Raw genomic sequence first — 17,705 nt, 5'->3', positions numbered from 1 at the left:
CAAAGAAAGTCATGCAGGATAGCAACAAAACTAAAGAACAACAATGAGACTTACCTGAACAATATCAAACGGGCCGGTGTCAGTGAAGTAACTGGACCGCACTCGCCCATGAAAGCCAATGTGACCCTGTAAAGAAGGCAGGATGGAAAGCACGCCTAATTCTACCAAAAGGTGAGGAGAGGGTGCCAGAGGGACTGAAATCATACAGGGGGTGGAGGGAGGATACTTACCCCAGTCGGTCAGTCTTGAACACAGTCCTCCTGTATTTTCAGGCAGAACCTTCCCCGCAGACCACATTAGGGCAAATCTGAGAAGCATACCTGCGAGTAACCCGGCTGGGTGGCGTCCCTGTGGATACCTGGTGAGCGTAACAACATTTGCTTTGTTATATAGCACAGGAAAGGCTGTGAAGAACCCAGACCACAATTCCTGGTCCTGATGAAGGCTTTTGTATTCACAACAATCTAAACTGCAATAGGCCGAAACACAATTGTTTCGACACGTTTTGTATATTTGTGTCCGCCACATCCACTGGGCACCAAATATATGATTTTTTATTTAATACTGTGTTTATTTCTTTTTAAACATGAAATGCAAGGGTCTGCACATTGTTAGCCAGTAGACCATTAAAACATGTACAAGAAGTTTTTCTCATTGTTTTATGTTTTTGTTGGGTGCATTTACTTATGTTTTCCTGTATGTAATACTCATTATTGTTTCTTGTATTAATACACAACATAAGATATTTTATTATAAACACTATGACATTGTTTGTGTGTTCTGTTGTACAAATGGGGTCATCCTGATTAATTGTTTGTATACAGTCCACAAAAATACATTCAAAAGACATTGCTAACCTCATCACCACTCGCAAACTAGATGCACTAATTTCCACAGAGACATGGCTCACATCCATGTCAGTGAACCTCCTTGGTATCTGCATCTCCATAGATTACAGATTCCAACACAAGGGAGACAAATAGATGATTGGAAGAGGTCTCACTATATCCTCAACATTCAAATATCATAAGCCCCCCACACCTTGGTACCCATAGGAACTCATTGACAGCAAGAGTGCCATCCAACCAATTAGAATACCTAATTGAAGAACTCATGCTCTGTATGCTCTCCAACCTGCATGCAGAACACTGATTACCATAGCGAAACCAAACTACTGTGCAAAGCCATCATGAAACCAACAAGAGCAGAGTGATCTTCCAAGCTGTGAATCACTGTATAAACAATTATTAGACTGTCCAATACCACAATACACTGACAAATGCAACACCATCAGAAATATAAATAACATAAATCAGCAAATGGACTGCTCCAAACATCATAAAGATTCCTCCTGTTCCAGCATGCAACAGATTCAGGGTAATTACTCCAGAAGACCTAACAACACTATCACTGCCCTCAAACCCACCAACTGCAATGGTGACTGTCTCCCTATCTCAATTGCGAAGGTCACCAAATGTGAAGTACTCACACTAATTCTCAAAATCATCATTGCATCCCTCACACATGCACACATGCACATTCCCAGATATACTGAACATGAGACCGATCCTCTCCCTGCTGAAGAAAACCACAGTCAACCCACATGCCAGACAGTGCAATACGACAGTTCATTGACAAATGCAACACCAACAGAAAGAAACACAAAACAAATCAACACACTGACAGCTCCAAGCACACCTTATACCAGCCTTGACACAAAGAAAGATGGCCACCAAATTAAGGACAATTACTCGGAAAGAACTGACCAACACTCTCACAATCATCAAACCCACCAACTACAAATATGACTTTCTCCCATCCTCCCTTATAAAGGTCATCACGTGTGAAGCACTGGCACTAATTCTCAAAATCATCAATGCATATATCATACATGGCATATTCCCAGATTCACTAAAAATGGGAGCGATCCTCCCTCTTGTGAAGAAAACCAGTTTTGACCCAGATGACATAGCCAACTATTACCTCATCATGCATCCACCCTTCCTGTTACTGATTATACTCGACACATTCTGGACCAAGGGGACAACAGCTTACTTATCCTCCTCAATCTCTCTGCCGAATTTAATACAGTTGAACTTGAACACCCCCTTATTTACTTGCCATTTGCATGGGCTTCACTGGAACAGACCTACAGTTCTTTTCCTCAGACGTCTGCATTGGAGAACAACTTGCTCAAATAGTCCACAGCAGATTCAACCACCAAAAGGAGATGACAAAACGTTTTAGCTAACAATCAGTTGCACCAACAACATCCATCCACTCAAGCACTGTCTGTCCCAGATCCAGGCCTGAATGTTAAGCCCCCACTACAAGCTCAATCCTGCAACGACCAAATGAATTCTCACAGAAGACCACTAAAAGCACACCCAAGTCAAGAACTTTAAGACTGACATGAAACTCAATGCATTCATGACTGAACTCTCACCAGTGCAAAATCTCTCAACTTTACTAACTACGTTGATTGCAAAACACAGATCACCAATATGAACTAAACACCATGGGACCAGCTTGCATTACTCTGCAAATTCAAACTCTGAGTTTGAGAGAAGTTGTCCAATCCCTGGTCATCCCAAACTCAATGATGTCAAAGCCCTACTTGCAGGAGTCCCAGAGCCACCTTGGCCCCTTTGAAAGATGTAAAACATTCTGTCGCATGCCTCATCCCACGACAAAGAAAATACAACCATATCACCCTCATCACCAAAAGCTGGAATGCCCACCCTTTCAAGCATGCACCAAGTACAAAACTACACCTGATACAAAGCAGCAAAAATCAAAACACTACTCCGCTTGGTTGAGAAAGTCATCATCTCCAGAGGTGAGCACATCATCAAATGTCAAAACATTTCCAGTATGGAAACAGAGAACTACAAGTGGAAAATCATAACCAATGAACACGATTTTTCAAGCTATGCACCCTGTCTCTGGAACAGATTACCAATGCAGATAGGCTGCCTGCCCTCCTCCATCTTATACTTCTGGAAGGATCCAAAGATGCTACATTTCAGACAACATGACACCAATCACTAATCACTCGACTCAAACCTATTTCTTCTATTTTGGAGTTCCACATTCCACTCGTTGGACCTTACATCTCCCAGGTCCTCTGCTGCACCTGCACCCCTCTTGTAACCCAATAAATGCATTCTCTTTGTACACTGGTCCGGTGCTATCCATCTAGGTTTTCACTTTATAAATCCATGGTCTGCTGCCTCAATCATGTCACACTTTCCCTCCAAGATCTCTCAACACTACTTTCCATCACTGAAATCAACCATGCACTGTTCACTCCCTTTAATGATCAGTAAGTAGCGTGCATGTTTCTTTCCCCTCCAACCCACATCCTCAAACATGGTTTGCTCCTAGCCATTTAGCTGCTAAGGACAACCATGCATCCTTGCCTAGATCACTGGTACAAAGGGCAATCGTCCATGTTTGTGCTGCCTAGAAGAACTTTCTAGTGACCCTAACTACATCTCTTGTCAAAACCAAATCTTTCTACTACAGTAATCTTGTTTACACTTTTCGCCCACACCATTGAAAGCTATCAAGGACCCACAAGGCCTTTTACCTGCTTAGAACATTAACTTTGCATTGTACAGTCAGAGGCTGATTGTGCTCTGGGAAGGGAGGAGGACACATCTTCCTTCCCTGCCCACAATTAGAGGCAGACACAGTCTTGTGGTACACATACACATGCACTCATGCATTCACTACACACACTCATTCACTCACGGAGCTACATATACATACATAGATACAAACATCACATTGTTCTTACCTGCTGCTTGGTCTGTGCATGCCCTTATGAACCTGAAAGCTCTCAGAAACAGAGAGCGTCTTGATTCCTGAGGGCATGTGTGAGAGACCTGCATGCCTCCCAAATGCCACCCACACATACCACAATGTACTGAAAGGTGTGGAGTGCCATCTAGCACATTTAGGCCTGCAGTTCCTCAGCCTGCATCCCCAGTGGGCCATGCAAGGCAAGGAAATCAAAACCCCTCCGGTCTTACATGGCTCACGCTGGGGAACTTAACTGCAAAGGGAAACAGTTAAAGTCAGCTGAGGAGTGCCTGGGAGCGTTTTCAGTGGACTGGCTTTGGCTCCCCCTTAATGGGCAACAGACGGGTCGGCGCCCCAAGACCCATTATGGAGGAGCCGGCATTGGTGAAATAGTACTTAGGTTTGGGTACATGTATTGATATTTTATGCATGAATACTGGATCCAACTTTTGCATGAAAAATATCTGCTCTACATTGTTTTGCAATGGTGCAGTCCAAAATGGGAGTGGAACAAATAAATACATTCTGGTCATCCTTTTAGATGCAGCACCTACATTTGCAAACACATAATCGATTTCTCACGTGTACACACAAATAATAGTTTGCTTTATAAATGATGTCACATTCACATGTACTTTCAATTGCACATTCAGTGCCCCCTGTAGTTGAGCATTGCACATACACCCTGTATTCCTAACAGAGTAATGTGCACATGTTATCACAGTTTAAAAGGCCTCGCTAAACATTTTAATTTATCTCACTCACTTGTGACAAGGGGCAGTGAGGCAGAAGCAGCAGTTTGCTTTGAGCCAAATGTGACTTCGAATTCTCGCTTGAATTTAAAGGTTTCGTGTTTAGGTTTAGCATCACTGCCTCAGGGTTACAGCCCCGAGCTAAGGAAGCTGTTTTTGATTTGCTTAACAAGAGATGCACATTACTTAAGCATTAAGGTGCTGTTAACTCTTACGTGGTGTGACTCTTCTGTGCCAGACTGGCAGCAGGGATGCTGTATCTGGGTAACTGTTCTAGTCTGTAGTGACGAAAACGCTGCAAGTGATTTCTATTCGAGAAAACCTTACATAGCAGACAGCATGTGCCTTTGCGTGTGCGCTGTAAGAATGCAGATTGAACATGTTAAACTGAGTGTGAATGGGGTCTGTTCTTAAATCTACAACTACTGGCAAATGGTTACTTTGAATGTTCAATCAACAGTTACAATGCTAAAACAAATTTACAAAATAGCCACCACACGTTTCAAGAGATGTCTTTTGACATTAATTCACCATCAAAGAGTATTTCATGCAGACCTGTTGTTTTTTTTTGTTCCATTTCATTTTAGAAATTGTCCTGTGTTTTTAATGAGAAAAGTAAAACTACAAATATCAGAATGTAAAAATAAAATAGGCCCTGAAGAACTACAAATGACTGACATGTGTTTCTAGAATTTTCTTCATTCTCACAACAATGAAATACGCATCCATTAATATCCCAACAAGATTTGAAATGTCACCCGGATAGTTTTAGGCTTAGGACATCTTATCATGTAACAACAGCAAGGACATTGGCTGATGATACAGCAGCATATCGAGAAAAAGGCATTGGGCCTCATTGCGACCCCGGCGGCCGCGGTATGAACGGTGCCGATAAGGTACCGGCACCGTTCCTACGGGGCCGCCACATTACGAGTTTGCTCGTGGGTAGCGGTATGCACGTCTGGTCTGGTCAGACGTGCATACCGGCACCCGCGAGCAGACCAGGATGCTAACAATGGACCCGTCATTAAACGAGTCCGTTGTTAGCATCCTCCCCATTCCCATTGATCCCTACGGCGGCTCAAATGGGAATGGGGACGTACCGGGTCCGGGTCCCAAAAATGGGAATTACCGGGCCTGCAAAAGTCAGAATGGCCCAGTAATTCCCTTTTTTTCTGGACCCAGACCCGGACACGAGTTTGGAGGTAGCCATGCTGAAATGACGGCATTGGCTACCTCCAAATTCGTAATGAGGCCCATTGTATGCAACTTGTAGGAAGATTGTAGCAGCCGGTACCAGAATTAGGGCCGACCAAGCAAAGACTTTAATGTGCAGTAAACAATGATGTGGGCATAGAGAAATGAGTTACTGATGCTGACAGCTCAGAAATAATCTCTGATGGGGGTGCAACTTAAACAAAAGACGTAAAAGTCTTGCATAAGGCCTTTACACTTTCTGTTCACATCATGCCCCATTTTCATTCATTAGTATGGCAGAGAGCAGGGGCAGAACACAACTTTAATTTTTGCCTCTGCTATTATCTCCGCCATACAAATACTCCAACATCTCTGCCAGCATGGATCTTCATACTGATGCAAATTCTGGGGATTTCTATGGAATCTTCCAGCTTTTTGCACCAGCAAAAATAATGCAGACTTCATAGGAATCCATTGTAAACTGTGCCTGCCATGTGTACATGTCACTCTGCCGTGCAAATGAGGACTATTTGGCAAAGCTGACCAGTGTACGTTAAGTGTAAATGTAACAGGTCCCCACCGTCAAATGATGGGGACTTGCAAAATGAGACCTCATATGTTCCTGTGTCAGTTCACTGAACTTCCACGATATCATTAAAAAAATGTCTTGGAATAAATGTGAGTTATGCATGAAAAGTATCTGCAGACCAGATGTGCATTTTAAATAAAGTTATGCATAAACTTGATTTGATGTTTGTGTGTGTGTGCCAGAAGTTAAATGTACAGCTGTTCCACAAAGGTGTACTATTTCATCTGATCACAAAATCCCAAAGTTGCCCTACAGACCCGTTGCAAATACCCTTAAGTACAAATGGGCATTATAGGTCCAAGTGTTACATGTGAGATGCGAAAAGTCTTGTTAATATGTAGGAGAGAATGTATTTAAAAAAAATGATTTGTGCACATTAATCTCATCATAAAACCCTCTGTTTCTAAGGAAACTTCAATATATACAAACACACACAAACATGTAAACCATGCTTAAAACCGAGCATGCAGTATATGTTTCAATGTTTCCACGACATCATTGCATAGACAAAAACAGCACTTACACATAAACACTGGGCAGTTTGTTTGTACTCGTTACAATGCTTAGATGGTAATAAAGTAAAACAAAAGTCTGAGTAGAATTTAGCAATGTAGCTGTTGGGAAATTGTGCAATGTACACCTGAATAAGATGTAATTGGTGAAATGGACTATAGTAGTCCACTAATCTAACGAGACTCATGAATTTAAATGAGTCTTTTTCACAAATTGTTAATATGTAGGAGAGAATGTATTTAAAAAAAATGATTTGTGCACATTAATCTCATCATAAAACCCTCTGTTTCTAAGGAAACTTCAATATATACAAACACACAAAAACATGTAAACCATGCTTAAAACCGAGCATGCAGTATATGTTTCAATGTTTCCACGACATCATTGCATAGACAAAAACAGCACTTACACATAAACACTGGGCAGTTTGTTTGTACTCGTTACAATGCTTAGATGGTAATAAAGTAAAACAAAAGTCTGAGTAGAATTTAGCAATGTAGCTGTTGGGAAATTGTGCAATGTACACCTGAATAAGATGTAATTGGTGAAATGAACTATAGTAGTCCACTAATCTAACGAGACTCATGAATTTAAATGAGTCTTTTTCACAAATCATTAAAATAAATGCAGGGCTCAAGCAAAGGTGTTTTTTAATCCCCATGTTATTTTACTAATATCTGTCAGACTTGGCAATTAGTTGGACAAAGTGAGGAATTGTCTACCTGCAATAGCCTACAAAAGTACTAAAGTATAACTTGTCTCTACCATATGATATCTAATTATATTTAAACAATAAGCCCGGAGCATTTCCGATTCAGGTAATGCACCGGGCCCACAGTTATAGGCCCAATCAGGGACACCGGGGTACTAATAGCTAAAAGTTTAAAAAAATGGCTGCCGGGGAAGTAAAAGCAGAGTCTGTTTCCCATTCTATGGCGGCCATTGGGAGCCATTGGGAGCAGACACGCTTCCGACAAAGGAGAAATAAGAAGATAAGTGGGGTTGGGAGGGCGGGGAGGGGATTGTTTGCATGGTAGGGGGGACGAAGAAAGAAAAAACGTACCTGATTCCTTGGCAGGGGGAGGATGGCAGCCTCCAGAATTGTGGAGGCTCAGAGCGAGGATTGCCCGTTTCGAGCCTCCTCATTGGCTGAGGAGATGCCATGCCCCAAGCCGAGAACAAAGGCAAGGAATCCCAGCCGAGGGATTCCCGGTCGGGTAAAGCCCCCGCGAGGGACAATCAGAATGTTTGATACATTCTGATTGACGGTCGCAGGTACTAATACATTATACTCTATCGGTTTACAGCATTCTTTGAGTTTTATAGAGAAATACATTGGTGCTAATCAATCATATAAATATAAATAAAGACAAACACAGTTATGTGCTTTAAAAAAAAACATCTCTTCCTTTAATTGGTATTCATACCAGACAAGTTTAGGGCACTAGAGAAACAGTAGAGGTTGTCTATCTAGGTTTTTTAATTTAGTAGTAAGGCAGGAAGGGAACTGAGCCTACACTTTATCAGCAAGTAGAATTGAAAATCTGACCTTTAATGGCAACATACAAGAGATTTGTTGTACAGTATGCAGCCTACTTTATGATGGCAATGCGAACCATTCATATACAGCAAACAACCCAGATAAACCTCTCAGGATTGAATGTAATATCCATCTTTCACGTCTTTGGTTAAAAAGAATGGAGGGCCACATATTCTAGATTTAATGCAATGTATTCCAGTCCAAACAATACATGCAGAACTATTTCTCACTTCTCTTCATGCTTGTGCTATTTTTAGAAGGATTGCATTTTACTTTAAGATTAGATATGCCCAAAATCAAATAATGAGGTGTTAAAGGAAGTAGAAATTCTTTGACGAACATGTGCTTCCATGTTATTGATGACTTTTATGGAATGATGTGAATAATGCATGAATGTTTAGAATATAATGTTATGATATATAGTAAACCTATTTTGTTTTATGAAGATTTTAAAAAGAGACAGCTCAAGTGGGACTGGTGCAATTATCTAAAAAACCTAATGAGTCTTGTAAGATCAGTTAACTACATTTGTTCACTTCCCAATTCCATATTATTGAGCTGTATTGTGCAACATTTCTCAGTAGATTAATGTCTAAACTCTACATGAAATGTTGCTTTAATTTGTTACCAACTTACAAATTTTTAGGCATAGGAAAAAAAAACTTGTAAGGCCTATCTGTAAATGCCCTTTTTGTCTACGCAATGTTATGTTGGAAACATTGCAACATTTGTATAGTTAATGTCCAGTTTTAAGCAGGTCATCAATATGTTTTTAGTTGGTTAGTCTATAACAAAGTATGTTTAAATACAGAGGATTTTTTGGGTGACATTAATGCATGGACTTTCCACTCTTGCTTTGTTAGACATTGCTTTTAACTGTTCTTAGTGCACTCTGCTACCCACTGCATTTTTATAAGACGAGTTAATCGTTAATATTACCCACTTTCTATCTAGATACGATGTTACGATACGATGTTACAATTTATGATTTTTGCTGATTTTATCAATTTCTATTTGGAATTTACATAGCACACATCCCTAGTGGGAGCCAAGCAGCAAGCCGCATCTAGGCACAGATCTTATATACAGTTGTATGAGGCTCCCATCACCACTCACATAGAGTTATTTAATCAGGTATGTTTTTACTTGTTTTATGAAGCCTATCAAGGATTCTATCTTCCTTAAGTAGTGTGGTAGACCATTCCATGCACAAGCAACAGCCACAGAGAAACTTCTGTGCCCCCAATGGACAAATCTAGAGGTAGGAACTACCAATTGATTTAGGACCATAGATCTCAAGGATCTGTCGGGGTGTAGATGTGAGTCTTGGCCGCTAAATAGGGAGGTGCAAGGTTTTGTATGCACTTAAAGAGCATATACAGTAACTTAATTCAGATCCTTAATTGGACCGGAAGCCAATGTAGTTTCTTTCTGAATTCTGAAACAGATTTTTTCCAAGGTAGTGAGAACACTACACGTACTGCAGCATTCTGTGCTACTGGGAGGCGTTGCAGCTGATATTTAGGGCATCATGCCAAGAGGCCCATTGCAATAGTCCAGCCTGGCATTAACAAGTGAACCCACCACCTTTGCTCGATCACCTTCCAAAATGAGGGTTAGGAGCGATTTCAGTAATTTCAGTTGAAAGTACACTGATTTAACCATTTGGTTCACTTGCCAATTGTATTCCATGTTTGACGGCCAGATACACCCCAGATTATTAACAGGATCTGTATACTTTAAGGTGTTACCAAATATCGGTGGGCAGGGGACCAGCTGAACAGTGGTTCCAAGATTCTTTTTGGATCCAGATATGATTATCTCAATCTTATTAGGGTTTAGCTGGAGCTTAGTTTTAGATTGTTTTATTGTGTACTTGCTATCTGGTTCTTTTAGTAATTCTAATGCAGATAAATTAGCCTTTGTTTGCCTAAGCAACAACAGTGTGGTCGGCTAATTGCCCGGACCCTGTGAAGGCTGCCACATAGCGAATTAGAATCCCAAGTGGAATTGAAGTCTGTGCAGCAATTTGAATAGTTGTCAGGTGCATTAGCGCCAGTGTGTCAGGAACTAGCAAGTTTGTGCGAGTCTGTGCGAGTCTGTACAGGACGCGCCAGTGCTGACCCCTGTTGCTGGAGGTGAGATGCACTCCTGGTCTCTAAGTTTGGTTCGATTGGAGAGCTGCCCGCTGCTCCACCAGCCTCCATATGCTGGCACAGGTGGAATTGCTAATCCAGGCCAGAAAACTAGGGATCTCGGCCATGGTCAGGAAGCATTTGTCCTCAAAGGCAGATCCTGAGTCTGTGCCATGAGTGTGTCCTCCTCTTGAGGCTGTTTGCACCCTGTCCTATAGACAGAGTAATAGCAACCATTCTTGGAGTATGGACAAAGGGACAGATACACAGGAGATGCCCCCTCTGGAGGACAAAGCAGAAAGTGGCCTCAATGCATGTTGCAGTGTTCTTCAGGTTTCCCGGCCTCTGAGCCTTTGATCACAGGCACAGTTTCTCTACCGAATGTATCCAAAGGGGAATTTGATAAGCAGCCTGACAGGCAGATAAAAACTTAAAATGTGGTGCGCACAGATCCTATCAAGATGTCGCTACTAAATACTAGTTCACTAAATAAACATGCCGTGGATGTCGGCGAGTATATAGTAGATGATCATACAGATATACTGTGCCTTAATGAAACATTGCTGCAGGACTCTAAGGGCCCCAATATACATCTGGTGACACCACCAGGTTATACTTTCTATGGGCAGAATAGAGAGGTTGGTAAGGGGGGGTAGCTATTGTGGTTGGGGAGGATCTGAACTTCTTTCAAGTACCTACTAGTTGTAAAGATTGTAAAACCATCCTACTCAATATTACCCCCGCCCCGAATAATTGCATGAACATCAATTTCATTTATCGGCCACCTAATGATATACCACAATTTATTGATGACATTTTCCCAAATGTTGTTAACCCTTAATAAACCAAATAACTCCACGCTTGTGTTAGGAGATTTCAATAGGTGTTATGGCACCACTCAGGAAATGGAAGCCACCAGTCTTGAACAACTCTTTAAGACAAACAGGTTTGAACTCTACAGTAAAGAACCAATGCACAAATTAGGATTTAGAAACCTAAAATCACAGCACACCCACCTACCCCATTCAGTACTAACTGCAAAGACATCCTGAAGGCATTCACGGATAAGATAGCAAATGCCCATTCCCAAATTATGAACAATTTGGGTATGACGAAAAAGGAAGCTTGCTCACGGATTGGGGAGGAACCTTTAAGGGTTCACTATGTCAGACAACCAATATTGGGCATACGTAGAGTATTTTTGTGAATCAGGTGTAACTTGCATCTTTTGTGTCAGTTGTTTGTTACACTTGATGTGTTTGTCGTTTGAAGTTTCAACAATGTGTTGTTGAAAGTTGAGGGAGGTGTAACGTATGCCAAACAATATGACCCACATAGCGTACAGAAAAATGAATACACACTAAATAAGTGGTTCTACCAGCATTGACAAAGAACATTTCAGCCTATGCTCTAATTGCTAGAGCCAAATATTGCAAACTATATCTGCTTCCATGCCCTCTCCACGCCATGAGAGGTTACAAAAAACACTTATCGGAAATCAATATAGAAATACAATGTGAATGAATGAGTTAACAGATGCTATCATTGTATGAAAGCTAATTGTATTATTAGGGTTAATTGTGTGTTTTGGTATCAACATGGTACATCTATTTGTGTATACTATTAGCAAAGTTTTGCAAATTGGCAGCACCTTCGCTGTGGCATGACTGCAATTAAGCACTATGAAAAAAGCAAAATACAGTAACAGAATGCAAAAAGCTACACAATCTTAATTCAAATTAATAGTATTGCAACCTGTAGGCACTGTATTCACCTGGGATAGTGGTTAGGATTATATTCGGGTGCCAAAAATAGCCGATTCAAGGACAACATTGAGTGTATGCAAATTCAATCTGAGAAAGTAAGGGATTTGGATAATGAGGAGAGAGATCCAAATTACTTTCATAGTAACGACTTCAGGAAATTGGAAGTTGGAGAACAGAGGAAAATGTTATTCATAGAAAATGAACCTACGCTCCCCCATGCACCAGGGCTGTGCCGGTCACAGATAGGGGTGATGCAAAACACAATAAAACGTCTTGGCCTTTACTGCCCAAATTTAATGGGTTGCCATGCATGGAGATTCAGAAGAGTTACCACATTACAAATGTAATGGCTGACTTGAGTGCATATCTTATGTAGATGCTTCTCCAAAGAGAATAGTCTCTCATCCACATATGTAATTTACTTTATTTTGTATGCAGTCAACCTTACTTTATTCGACTAGATTTTGAATTGGGTAACTAGCGTATTGTCTTGCTTGGATGCTTTGTGTTGTTGTTCATCCTCGGTACCCATCAACCGTCAGTGATGTGCTGTTTCTATGCTTGCATAACAGACTCTGAAGTGCCTTGCTGTCAGCTGTACAGTAGCTGTGTGAGTGCCTCGCAATGGGAATCCCGTAAATTGAGAAGTACACTTGGACAGCCTGCATTTGTGGGAGTTTCAACAAGTTATTCACTGCTAGTGAAAAAGCTGTGGTACCTCAAGCAGACAGTTGTGAAAGGAGTGTCTGTGTGACTACAAAGGACCATGGGCCTCATTATTAGTTAGGTCAGAAAGTCAGAGGTAAATCCTCCAAAAAAACAGTCCTGAGTAATTACTGTTACCACCACTTGGTCAGGCGGAATTTCCGCCTGATTACAATTGGTGGTTGCCATGTGATTGCACATTTTATTTGGGTCCATTGGAACGAATGGGGCTTTTTTTGCAGAATTTCTGCCAATTCTGCCAATTTTTCGGTCTTGAGTTGGAAGATTTAATTCCTGGGTTTTGCTGGAGGTAAATCCTCCACTTAAAACACAACCTCATAATTAGGCGTAGTGGTAAAATTGGTGGCAACTCAGATATAGCCAATTTTACCACTTACAGCCTAACTCTCAATGAGGGTGTATGTGTGCTGCGTCAAAAGTGGTGTCAAATCACACACAATTAGAAACACATCTTGACCTCAAGCGTCTGTTATAACGCCCCCTTGTTGTAGAGTGACAATTAAAGAAGTTTTGTGGCCAATGTCTGACATACAACTAAGAAGCAATGCAGAAGCACTTCGTTCGAGCATAATGTCGAATATCACAGAGCAGTAACTCTAAACTACAACACACGTTCGCCCAGTGGAAATATGTCAACTGGCTTTGTAGTGGCTCATTATTTTATGTGGGGTTATTTTTCCAGGAAAAACATCCCTAAGAATTGGACTGCTATTTTAGCAACTGATAAATGCATTTACCATTTTATATTTGACCTGAGAAGATAAAGCAAGTGCTGAGATACTTAATACAGACAATGCTTTCTAAACAATAAGATAATGATAATAATATAACTTGGGAACAGCTTTAATGCTTTGCTTTTCTGAACGTATATTATGAGTAAGTGTTTCAATCGATATCTTGCAAATTAATTTAAGTATGTTTCTCAATCGATGACCTGATGAAGGTCAGTATTTCATGCCCTCTTTTGCCACAGTTCCTGTGCAACATTGCAGACATGGGTAGGCCATTGAACCAAAGAATAAGCCCTCTAAAACAGGGAAAACTTGAGCAAGGAGCAGACAGCTGGCCAGTCAAAGATTCTACTGCCTTGGAGACAATTTCTGCCGCAATATGCAGGAATATGAGGAATAACCAAGATAAAATCTAGTTTGCAGAAGCTTGAAGGTGCATTGGCCAGAGTGACTGACACTGGGGGTCATTCCGAGTTGGGCGGTAAGGGTTTACCGGCACTGATAAGGATGCTGGTGCCGGTAAACCTTACTGCCCTATTCCGAGGTCCGTGACCAGCCGTTCTTAGCGGGACCTGTCAAGGGACCTTGGAGCTAAAAACGGGCCCGTTGCTGGCCCGTTAATAGTGCCTTCTTCCTAATGGCCGACTCCAGTGGGAGGAACAGATGCCGGTAATAGTGATTGTTGGGCCAGACTGCCCAAGAATACTAATCTGGATTGGGGGAATTTATTTAATCATAGAAGAAATAACTAACTGCAAAGGTAAGTGGGATGCATTAGAGTGTACATTGGGTCAACAGGGGTGCTTGGTAAAGACAATAGCATAAATCTAAAAATCCAGAAAAGTCCCTAGAAAGGCAGAGAGAGACAATATGATTGAAATCGTGAGTTTTATAAATTTCTAGGTAGTTGGTGTGGGAAGTTACACGAAATGAGTAATGAATATTCTAAATGATTGTTAAATCACAACCAAAAAGGAATGAACTAATTGAATACTTCCAAAAATGACATGTTATTTTAATTGGTGACTGTTTGAATTGTGAACAATTCACTGAATTTCTATATGTTGAAATAACATTTTTAGTATCAATGATATTGTCAAATGCAACACAAAGATGATATTGCACTTGTAAAAGGAAAAAAGACATTCTTATATTTTTTATTAAATGTATGTATTGTATGTTGAAAGGTCGAAAATAATTTTTGGGCCATAACAACATTAAAATAAAAAAATAAAAAAATAAAAAAAGACAATATTCATGGTCTTAATAAAGATGAGACCAATTAACTGGAAAGCCATGAAAAGGCTATTTTGAAGTAAAAAGGCGTGCTTTTCAAAACTTTTTTAATGGATCTTCCCATTGCAAAACTCTTTTTTTAATCAAGTCTCTGGTTTCAATGGCTCCTTTGAGTCTTGGGGAGTTTCTTTCCAGTGTTAGTGGCTTTGTTAGCTTGTTCCAACACTTGGCTGCAATGGCTAAAATCAGGTATTTTCCCCATCATGTTGTCTCTTTATTTTCTGAGAATGAAAAACGTTCTTTTCTGTGGATTTTAGGATTTTGAGGGGGCAGAAGGGTGTAAGGAGGGAGGAAATGTATTAGGGATCTTTGTTAGAAAGCTACTGATGAGCTGGGCACAAGATGTTGAAAGGGATTGTGTACTCAATGTTAGACCCAATAAAAATCTAGCAGTGTGATTTTAAACCAGTCCCAGTTGGTGATTTTGAATTTGCTCAGTCCTATGTAGCTACTATTGTAGGATTAAGTTTAGTGTGACGAATCCCAGGATGTTGTCACTGCTTCTGAAGGGGGAAGCCCTTCCCATGAGGCCTGGGGGATGAGGGTGGGGTTGTATGGTACTCAGTGGGTGGATCTCATGGGAGCGGATACCCCCTGTGGGACCAGTGACAATCTTATCGGAAGAACACAGTATCCCTATAACACCCCCACCTCTCCTTCACCCACCCTCCACCCCTTTCCTCCTATGCCATGTATTTCTGTAGCAACAAAGAAGTAAAGAGTACTGAGTTGAGGAAAATCCTCAAGGAGTTGCAACCCCACTAGGATGAACCACGAGACGGAGTACACGGAGATAAGAAGGAAGGGAGAGTGGGGATCTTAACAGGCAGAACGTCGCTGTCCAGCTGGTCCGGTGTGAAGGGACAGAGCAGTGAGCAGCAAGAAGGATGCTCCTGAGATCCCTGAAGATTGACAGCCATGGTAGAATGGTCCTACACTGACAAGGAAGAAGCAGGCATGGCGCTGCAACCAGCCTCTGGAGATGAGAGACAGAGGCAAGGGATGCCCTGAGAACATTGCAGACAGTATATCCAGGTAAACTGATGATCAGGGAGGTGCCAGGGGCCCTGTAAAGTGCCAAGGACAATCAGAGGGGGCAAGTAAGCCCAGAGAGCAGACAAAAGGGTCTGTGGCCCTAACAACAGTTAAATGTCACTGAGAGAGCCTAATGGAATGGTGGGCCAAGTTGGCAGGGTACTAGAGGAAACCCACTGTGTAAGTCTGGGACCAACACCAATATCAAGTGATCTGTGAGACTGATGAACAATAAATACAGTACTTGGCAGGCGAGTAAAACAAGTCTGTAGATGGCACCAAAGCCTGGGAGTGCATCAAGGCTGTTCTTCTTTGTTGCAGTACCTGTTGGGAGGCAACCAACTCTTCAAATAAGGATCTGGGACCCACCAAAGCCTAGGAGTGCATCCAGGCTGTTTTTCTTTATCGCAGTACCTGGTGTGAGAACACTGGATCTTCCCACCAGGGTCCTGGAGCAACCAAAGCCTGGGAGTGCATCCAGGTTGTTCTTCTTTGTCACAGTGCTTGGTAGGAGGAAACCAGGTCTGCTAGTCAGGGTCAGGGCCCCAGACACAGAAAATAAGCCATAGAAGGGCCAACTAGGAAACAGAGTTGTTCCCAACGTTGTTGAACTTTGCAAGAAGCATGCACAAGGCTGGGGAGTGGAGATATTATCCAATACTTCAAGGATTGACAATTCCAGAACTGTCTTTTGCCCAGGGGAAGAGTGCCACTCCTGTTGGGACTTGGAAGACCTTATGTTCCTTTAGTTTAAACTTAGATGTGAGGGACAGAGCTAGGATTCTGACATTGGATATTGGAACTTTTGCTTCAGACATTGTGACCCTAGTAATTTCAGTAGAGGCAGGGAAACCCTCCTTAGCGTTAGGGCGAGATCAGTTTTCGTTTCCTTTTTACATCAATATAAAAGTTTCTACTGAACCCTCCATGTCAGAGTCTTACTTCTGTACCCATACATTAGCCAAATAAAAGCTGCATCAGGAACCAGGTTATGAGCCATTTCACAAAAGGGGCACATTATTTTGAGCATGCAAATTGAAAAATGTGCCTTTCTGAGTAAATTTGCAATCTGGTGCATGAAGTGCATATGCTTATCGTAAATGATACCAAGATCCTTGAGTGTTTTTGTTATGGAGAGAGAATGGCCTAGAGTTTTTGCCAAGTTGAAAGTGAGAATTGGAGGAGATGGATCCTCACACTAAAGCTTCTTAGTTTGACTAGAGTTGAGACATAATGATGTGTCCATTCTTGCACAACCCCATGGCATTGGAAACATTACCGGCTATTTCTGCTGTGGGGTGGCAGAATAACCTCCAGCTCTTGGGTGGAGGTAATTCCGACCACCCCACTGGCAAATTCAGAGAATGCGGGTGCAACATGCCAGTAAGCACAATAACTGGCACGCTAATTCCGCACCAGCAAATTCCTGATGAGGCCCAATGACCTCAGAAATGCCACTAGGGCTGAGGCTTAAAAGTAAGGTGTAATGCTTATGCTCCCCATTTGTAGAACTGGCTCATTTTGAAACAGTGACATGACAGAGGAGGTGCAGAGCCAGGAATTAATATAATCAAAGTGGATTCTTGCTCTGTCTTTTCAGTTCATTTCTGCATGACAA

At 41.6% G+C, this 17,705-nt stretch overlaps 1 protein-coding gene across 1 annotated transcript in view; it reads right to left on the bottom strand.

Annotated features, from left to right (window-relative positions):
• AGBL1 (AGBL carboxypeptidase 1) overlaps positions 1-17,705 on the bottom strand; it is a 3,520,373-nt gene that overhangs the window by 1,181,445 nt on the left and 2,321,223 nt on the right. The window lies entirely within an intron of this gene.

The sequence above is a fragment of the Ambystoma mexicanum genome, chromosome 11 (assembly GCF_040938575.1).
Source record: "Ambystoma mexicanum isolate Mex_15411 chromosome 11, UKY_AmexF1_1, whole genome shotgun sequence".
Taxonomy (NCBI): Eukaryota; Metazoa; Chordata; class Amphibia; order Caudata; family Ambystomatidae; genus Ambystoma; species Ambystoma mexicanum.
The sequence above is the reverse complement of the archived record's forward strand: the minus strand, read 5'-3'. Positions and strand labels throughout refer to the sequence as shown.